Genomic DNA, 8903 nt, shown 5'->3' on the forward strand with positions numbered 1-8903 from the left:
TCTGGGGCTCTTCATTACGACACCAGGTGGCTGCCCACAGTTGCGTCATGCTGTGGCATCTGGTGCTACCACAGCAAGTCACTTGCTCTGAGGTCAGAATGAGACTCCCATTATCAATCACATGTTTAGGTACCTTCCATGTGAATGACTTGTGCCGGAGGCAGTGGCCATAACAGGTGACACAGCAGGACTCATTGTAAACAGCTACCTAGTGTCGCAGTGAAGAACTCTCGATTTTTCCAGATCTTCCAGGAAGAGAATGATAAAACAAGAGTCCCTAGCTGTTCCAGGGCTTTCCTAAACACTTATTACAGTGGATGTTGCTTATTTCAGGGTAAATGAAAAGTCATGTTGCAATTGCTAAAATGCTGAAATATATTGAGACTTTACTATTTGTGAAGTCAAAGGTTTTCATGGCTGGCTTTGGGTTTTTCAGGCTATGAGGCTGTGTTCTAGAAGAGTTTGTTCCTGATGTTTCACCAGTGGCTGTGGCTAGCATCTTCAGAGAATGCTGGCATGGAAGAGAGTGGTGTATATATACTGTTGGCTGAGAGGAGGTGATTTATATGTTAATCTATGTATTTTTCTATGGTTGAATGGACAAGAAAATCTAGCAAATCTATACAGGGACCACCAAATGCAGTGTTCAAACATGAATCAAGGAACATGAGAAACACTGTAAACTGGGGCCAACCAGAAAAACCAGCAGTAGCAGAATACGTTATATACCACTTTGAGCATGAAATGCTGTTTGAAAACACTGAATTTCTGGACCATGCCAGCAGCTAACAGATCAGAATGCACAGGGAAGCCATTGAAATTTATAAACACCGGAACAATTTCAACAGGAAACCCTTAAAGTAAACAAAGTTTGGCTACCAGTCCTGAAAAACACCAAAATCTAGCTCCAGGAAATACAAATGACAACCACCCAGGGTGAGGGGGGGTTCCCAGCAGATAATGGATTATTAAATAAATGGACACCCTGTAGGCTTTATCATTCAACAATAAAACAATACACAGATTAACATGTAAATCGCTTCCTCTCAACCAACAGTATATATACACCACTCTCTTCAATGCCAGCATTCTCTGAAAATGCCACCCACAGCTGCTGGAGAAACGTCAGGAATAAAAACTCTTCTAGAACACAGTCTCATAGCTTGTAAAAACCACAAAAAACAATAGTTTACTATTTCTTTTTTTAAAAGTAATACTATGTCTGCATGATCATTGAAAAGAGGGGAAACCTTTTTAGTTGCAAGGACTTGGAGACATCAGAGTGGGGCATGCTCTACCCCCAAGACCTGCCCTTTCCTCTGATATCATCAAGGCTCACTCTTCCTCATTTTCTCTGTGACATGATCTTCCAAGCATCAGCCAAAGCATCTTGTATGGTGCTTGCCATTCCAAATGATTGAATATGAAAACATGATTCTTTTTTAACATGGATATCTTTCTGTCCCAATTGGGCGTAATGAGCAGTGTGAGTGGGGAAATCTAATTGTTTTCTCCAATAAGTGATGACTAAGATTCTCCCCTGGCCACCATTTCCCCTGTGCCTTTCATACCAGAAGGACTGGCAGTGGAGGGGGAAGCCCCACTGCTCTCTCTAGTCAGTGATCACCATTAATAGGTGAAATTCTCTGCTGTGCTTTGTCTGTCCCAGCTAGGAAGTTATACAGTATTTCCCATTCCAGTTGGAAGGGCTTGGAGACAGGAGTGGGAATTTGGGAGAGGGACTTCCCACAGTGTTTGCAGGCCAGATGAGATCTGAGACCAGAGGTTTCTTTGATTTAGAAATATACACCCTCTATATTTGGATGTCCCATTTTGCTATTTGAATTAATAGCCAGGTCAGGTTCATTGTTCAAGAATTTGTCTGTTTTAATGTTTTTATGCTATACCCTGGTTTATAATACTAGCTGTTTATTCAAGTACAAGATATATAACCTAAGCCTTTTAACATAAAGAGACAAAGCATTCTCTGTGATAGTGGTGAAGGAATTCAGACAGTCTAAATGTTGGCACCTGACGAAAACAGTCTTCTTTGGTGAATAAGCAAGGATGCTGGGTTGCTTGTTATGAATCTGCCAGCTTGCATTTCAATGAAATAACTTTGCCTTTGCATGCAAAGAACAGCAGAGAAAGCTGTGCGAACCTGTTTTCAATAAAATAATTACCTAAAATTCCACTCTACAAAACTTTTTCTTTTTTACTAACAGGGGAGTTCATGGTAAGTTTTAGCCACTTCCCAAGTATTGCCCAGCATCTCTGAATCTGTGGATAATCTCACAGCTGCCTTCAACCACCATATCCAACTTCTGATGTCTGTATCATCAAGTGATGGTACACAAAGGTGGAGAGACTATCACCAATGGAGGCTCATGGAAGGAGCTTTCCTGTCTATTCTGATAAGCTCAAATGTGGGACAACTTCACCAGTGCAGTTGCCAATGCACCACCTTGGGTAATTGAGTATACCGGATGGTATAGCACTGGATTACTTGAACTAAGGAAATAATGTCATAATCAATTTTAGGATGACATTAGTCTCCACACTTAACACCCAACCAACAGCTTTGATGCTCTCTGTCCAATAGGTTCAAGGTACATTTTGATAGCTAGGCACTTATTGTAACAGTTGCATGGTCACATAGCCCTCCCCAAAGAGAATCCAAAAATGGAGGCAGATGGCTTGTTCCATCTCTATATGTACACACATTTTCTGTTAACAATAGTGATAGCTAACAGCAATATGTTGTTGCTGGGGAGATCTATTTCTGCCTCCAGCTACAGTCAGAATTGGAGAGGCTGAGAGGGTGACAGACAAAAACACTTCCCTGTTTATTAGAAAGTCCTAGTGTTCTTCCCCACAACTTTTGACTGCTGTATATATTCATGTATAAGTCTAGAAAAAATTGACCCCAGAAACCTGACTCAACTTATCCATGGATCAATGTAAGTTCCATACTCTAACTCTTACAAAAAACAAAAACAAAAAATGGAACTAGTCTCTAAGAAAAGGTAAGAACTTACTCTGTCCTGGAAGCACTGATTCCCCTCTGTTCTCTCATCCATCCAGTCTTTAGTTTGAGCACAAACGGTGATGTCTGCTTGAATTTTGTAAGTTTTTTTGGCATAATTTTCCTCGACTTATCCACATGCCATATCAAAAGCCATAATGTTGGTACCCAAATTTGCCCTCAACTTATACATAAGGTTGACTTATAGTGGAGTATACATGGTAACTATAAAATGATCCCCAAGCATAGGCTAAAGCCTTATATGCACAGGTCAGGATACCCCAGAGGAAGACCACAGAATCCAAGCCCTAGAGTGCCTTTACCTTCTGCCATTACCTGGCCCCCCATTCCCACACAGGGGTGTCTGTCTTCATGGGCATCCTGCTGAGCCTCCAGACATATCTGCCATCACTGTGAGTTACTCACTTCTGAGGTCAGAAGAAGGTGGCCTGTGATGATCACATGGCTGGACACCTTGTCTTGAGCTCAGAGAAGGCGACTCACAGTGGCAGTAGGCATGCCAGACAGCTCAGCTGGATGCCTGTGTAGCCAGCTGCCCCTGCATGAGAGGAGAAGTTTCCAAACAGGATGCCACCAAAGTGGGGACAGGACAGGATGGGACAAGCCTTTTGGCCTGGGCTGACAAGGCCTATGTTGATCTCACCCATCTATTCTGTTTCTTTCTCCTCCTCACTTCACTCAGTGACAGAAGAGGGTGGGATGCTGATTATGCGAAGTGATGTTTTCCACAACACTATAGAGTCAAAATTTCACAAGCACATGATATTTCTATCCTGCATACTACTAAAGATAACTCTGCAGCTCACCCAGGAATTTCTTTAGGGTCCTATAACTGATAATCTTTGCACAGAAGAAATCACACCTGTTTGCTTCAAAGCTTCTTCATTTCAGCAATACTTGTCAGGGAGACACTGAGAGACGAGGGGCTTCTCGCATCTTTGGGCAGAGGAAAGGTTTTATCTCTGTGATCACTGCTGATCAGAAACAAGGCCTTTGGGCTGGAAGAGAGAGAAATCTGGGAAGGAGGCTGGTGGGAGACATAGAAAACTCCTGAGGACTATATGTGGTTTGCCAGGTATAGTTTCTACATCCCTGCCCCAGGCCATGCCTAATAAAGGGTGTGTCTACACTAACAGGAAAACTCATACTCACCTTGTAGCTGCAGCACATATTTCTGGTCCATAGTGACCCTGTTAATGCCGAGATTGGAGTAACCTGCCACACTTTTCTCTCAGGCAGACACATACTGGTATAGAGGGGTAGTCCTATGATGATCTTGTGTTCCATACTTCATAGTGTTTTTGGCCACATGCCAGCCACACATCTGATTATCTGGATTTTCCAGGCAAATGCAGGGTAAAAAGACATTCTCTTTTAACTGGATTTTTGGCAAAAAGCCCCACATTGCCTGTGAATTTTCATAAACATGATGTGCCAGGGTTGCAGTGGCTACAAAGACAGTACAGGTTATATTGGACAATGCAGACATACACATAATCATTAAAGCGTCTTATCTGCTATTTTGTAAAGGAGCTGAATGAATATGTTTTATTTAAAAAACAAACTTTTTTTTCTCGAGAAACCTCTAAGGCAGGGATTCCCAACCTGTGCTCAGGGGAGCCCTTAGGGTTCTGCATGCACCTCCCAGGTGCTCAGCGGCTGCTCCAGGAAAATGAAAGAAATAAAAATTCTTAGATATAGTCCTAAACATCATTAATTTGTAAGACATAGGGTAGGCCTCTTAGGTGTTCTGCCATAGAAATAAGGGCTCTATGAATCAAAAAGGTTGAGAACCCTAGATCAAAAGTATTTCTTGTTTTGCCCTCCAACCACCCTGTCTTTTGGGCTTTCTCCCCAGAAAAAAAATGACATTGTGGAACTCCTGAAGCTTTTACTGAAGACTGAGGTGCTGTGCAGACTGCCCCTACCTTCGCCAAATTGGGTTGCAGCAACAGCACGCTGTGGCCCTGATCTGGCTTTTCTGCAGCACAAAAAGGAGCTTGGTATAAAAAGCTCCTTTTTGCAACCTGGAAAGGGCACCATAGCTGCTGGTACCGTGGCTTTACAGTGCTCTTTTGGTGCTGTGTCATCTAGGTGTAGTGCCAGAGGAGCGTCCTGATGCTATGCACAGTGTGGTGCAGCGTGCAGTGTCATGCTGGCCTGGGGTAGATTCAGGGCATATGTTGTGTAGATGTCATGCCCCAACTCCACCCCCAGACCAGCCAAAGATGCCAATCTGCACAGCCCCTGAAACCACCTTTGGAAAGGACAACCTAACTTAATCCAAGCAATATAAACAAGAGGAGGCAAGGAGCCTCTTGGTATAATTTCCTTTTAGCAACTCTATACTAAGCAGTTAGGGTTCTTCAAGCCATGCTGCATCTGGAAATGGCTCCTCCCACATTTTAACTTTTAAATTCTCTGCAGTACTTTAGCACCCAAATATACTACATTTTTGTGCTTGGTGGATTTCCTTACACATACTGTTCCATGCCCTGCCTGCATGCCCAGGATACTCAGGAGCAGCCCAGAATATTCTAGCCCCATAGTTGCCCCAACCTCCCCCATTATCTGGAGCCTTCATTTCAATTTCAGGCAGCTGTTCTGCCATCTGGTGAGGCCACCACCATGTTGCATAGCTGGGCACCTTGTTCTGAACTCGGAGTGAGCAATACACAACAGCAGGACTGTACCTAGTGCCAGAGTGGGATGCATTTTAAACAGCCACCTGGCATGACAGTGGCGGGCTTCCTGGAAGATCTGGAGCAAACAGGGAGTTTTTAAAAACTCTATGGTTTTTAGACTATAGCAAAGCCTTTGACTGCATAGATCATGGATAGCTCCCTTAAAGATATGGGAGTACCAATACATCTGATAGTCTGGTGAAGAATCTGCACTCAGGACAAGAGGCTACTGTCAGAACAGAATATGGAGAAACCAAATGGTTCCCAATTGGCAAAGGGGTCAGACAAGGCTGCATCTTATCACCCTACCTGTTCAGCTTATATGCAGAACATATTGTAAGAAAAACAGGCTTGGACACAGAAGAAAATGGCTTGAAAACAAAAGGAATGAATATTAACAATCAAAGATATAATACTAGCAGAAAACCTCACAGACCTGGAACAAGTATTGAGAACTAGGAAGAAAGTGTAAAGGCAGGCTTACTTTTGAACATAAAGGAAACAAAAATAATGACCATGGAGAATCTACACAAATTTAACCAAGACAATGAGGAAATAGAAATAGTAAAAGAATTCTTACATCTGGAATCAAACATTGACAGGAACAGGGACTGCAGCCAGGAAATCAGAAGAAAATTAAGAATGGGGAGAGCAGCTATGAAAGAACTAGAAAAGATCCTAGAAAACACTGACACAATTTTGGACTCCTTCTTAATATCTGCTGTACAGTGTATCCATCTGAAACTGTGCTGTTCCACATGGCCCTTAGTGTTTGAACAGCTTTGTTTCAATTGTTGAAAATTTGTATTTTAGGGTTGTTTTGTGTCTGTTTTAAAAGGTTTTTAAAGAGTATTTTAATATTGTTGTTTTTTTCAAAAAAAATCTTTGTACTGTTTGATTGCTTTTATTTGTAACTACTTCAGGAGCCCTTCTGGCATAGAAATGCCAGAAGCAAGCAAATTAACAGGCAAATTTATTTTAGAGAATTTTAAATGTATCATAAGTTGTTCTGATAACATTGTTTAAAAAGTAAGATATATCAAGTGGCTACTGTTAAATAAAAGAAATTTGGGTATGGAATGAGAAGCAGCTTACTCCATGAGTTTCTAAAGGTGCATCTACGCTAACAGGAAAATCCTGCTTAACTTTGGGTTACCTTGATCTGCAGGGCCACAGGCTTGTCTACATACACTGAGGCAAGTTTGGGAGAACTGTTCACACAGTTTTTCTTTCCAATACATCCTGGTCCAATAAATTGGTATGTACAACCACAAGGCCTAGCTACTCTGGGTTTCCCCCCTCTCTCCGGCCCCAATGTGTGGGAATGTACATATTTCTGAACTCCAACCCTGGCCTCACACCAATGCTACCATGGAGCACAGTCCACACATGCACATTAATATCTCGATTTTCTGGTTGAAACCAATATAAATCTCCATCATTTCCCCTCCAAATTAAAGCCCTGAGGTGATGAAAAAGTCCAGATTTAGCCCCAATTGTCCTCGATGTCATTTGGACAGCTCACTGTAGAAACTAGGGGAGACCATTTTGTTTGACACATGTAGATGTACCTTAAGGAAGTCTTTAACATCAGAACTCACCCACATATAATTGTGTTGTATATGCAAAGGCTGGACCTGTTGCTATGCCAAATGCAGTGATCTCAGGAAAAGGATACTGTGGGCAGCAGTGACAGACTCCAGCCATTCCTCCTGGATCTCCTAACTGTTTTCTCACTAACCATGTCTTCTGGTCTGTGAAGGGTTAGATAGTGTCTGCAAAGAGAATCACCCCATGCATTAGGCAAAGTGAAGTTACTTCCTCAGGCAGCAGATATATTGGGAGTAGAAGTGGGAGCCCTCTAGTCTTTGCTTCTTGGTGTCCTGGCCATTCTCACCGCTGGAAGATAGAGATGTGTAAGGTAGCCACAAGGACCATTCTGTATTGGTTAACCCAGCTGTCCTCAGTTGCAATGGAGAATACAGTCCAATTGTTAGAGTTGAAGAAAGATCCAACCACTTGTCCAGCTTGCTTTTCTACATGGAATTTGAAGCTGGTATGCATGTGTGACAATGTTGTATCTTGTTCTTTAGCTCAATCAGCAAAATGTTTAGGCCAGAACCAAGGTATGGACCACTGAATTTCCATGTTAAGATTCCTCCATGCTTCTGGTAATTTCTCAGCATCAACCCCATCATGCAATGGATGTATATACTCTAAGAAGCCAAGCCCTGTGTATGACAATTTATAGACTGCTCTAGTAATAAAATTATAGGCTGTGAAGATTTTATGACCATACTATCATAGCACAGCTACAGCTTCAATGAGATAAAGCAATGTCATGAAACTATATAATGGTAATTGCAAAACATGTGGGGTAATCCATTTTGCAACATGTACTCATTTAGGCCATGATTAGTAACTTGATATCTAGCTCCTTAATACTAGAGATGTTACTCCATAAGAAGATTTAAAAGAGCTGTAGCTTGATGATTCTCTTTGCATGATAGAGAAAATGAAGGTGGAACAACAGCAACTCATCCTAGATCACCTGCTTTAATAGGAGAGAGAATGGGTTTGTAAATTAACAGCTAAATTTGGACTACATTAAGGGATGCAACATTTCCTTTCAAATTGTTGCTGACCTTTCTCATTTTCCTTGAAATCTCTTCAAATGTTTCATCTTATTAGGATACTCCAACCAGAAACCTCTTGCTGTCTTAGGTTTTTGTAAGTTTTCCTGTGCCATCAGTTGGATCCCCCCCCCCCTTATTCAGAAGGATCATATTCAGTTCATGCTTTCAGAAACAGAGTTGTATCTGTGCCACCTTTGCACATGCCTGTGGAGTATACCTGTCTGCACATAGACTATGTGCATTGTGCATGGATGAACATGGGAGCTCACGCATGTTGTGTATCTTTGTGTGTTTGATTGCCACTCATTTGTGCAATGTGGGAATTCATTAACAAGATGGTATTGCACAATGTTATGCTCCAGCTCCTTGATGTAGGATCTTGACCTCTGACTTTACCTTTCATTAAGTATCTGATAAAATTGTCTAAATATGTTTGCCCCTTGCTTGAACTTAACATGCAGCTCCAGCCCCCTTCTTACATTACACACACAAAGGGGGCCCTACACACAAGGAGTAAGGGTACCATGCTCTGAGCCT

Source organism: Sceloporus occidentalis, unplaced genomic scaffold (genome assembly GCF_023333645.1).
Source record: "Sceloporus occidentalis isolate IW3139 unplaced genomic scaffold, rSceOcc1.0.p SCAF_1, whole genome shotgun sequence".
Classification (NCBI taxonomy): Eukaryota; Metazoa; Chordata; class Lepidosauria; order Squamata; family Phrynosomatidae; genus Sceloporus; species Sceloporus occidentalis.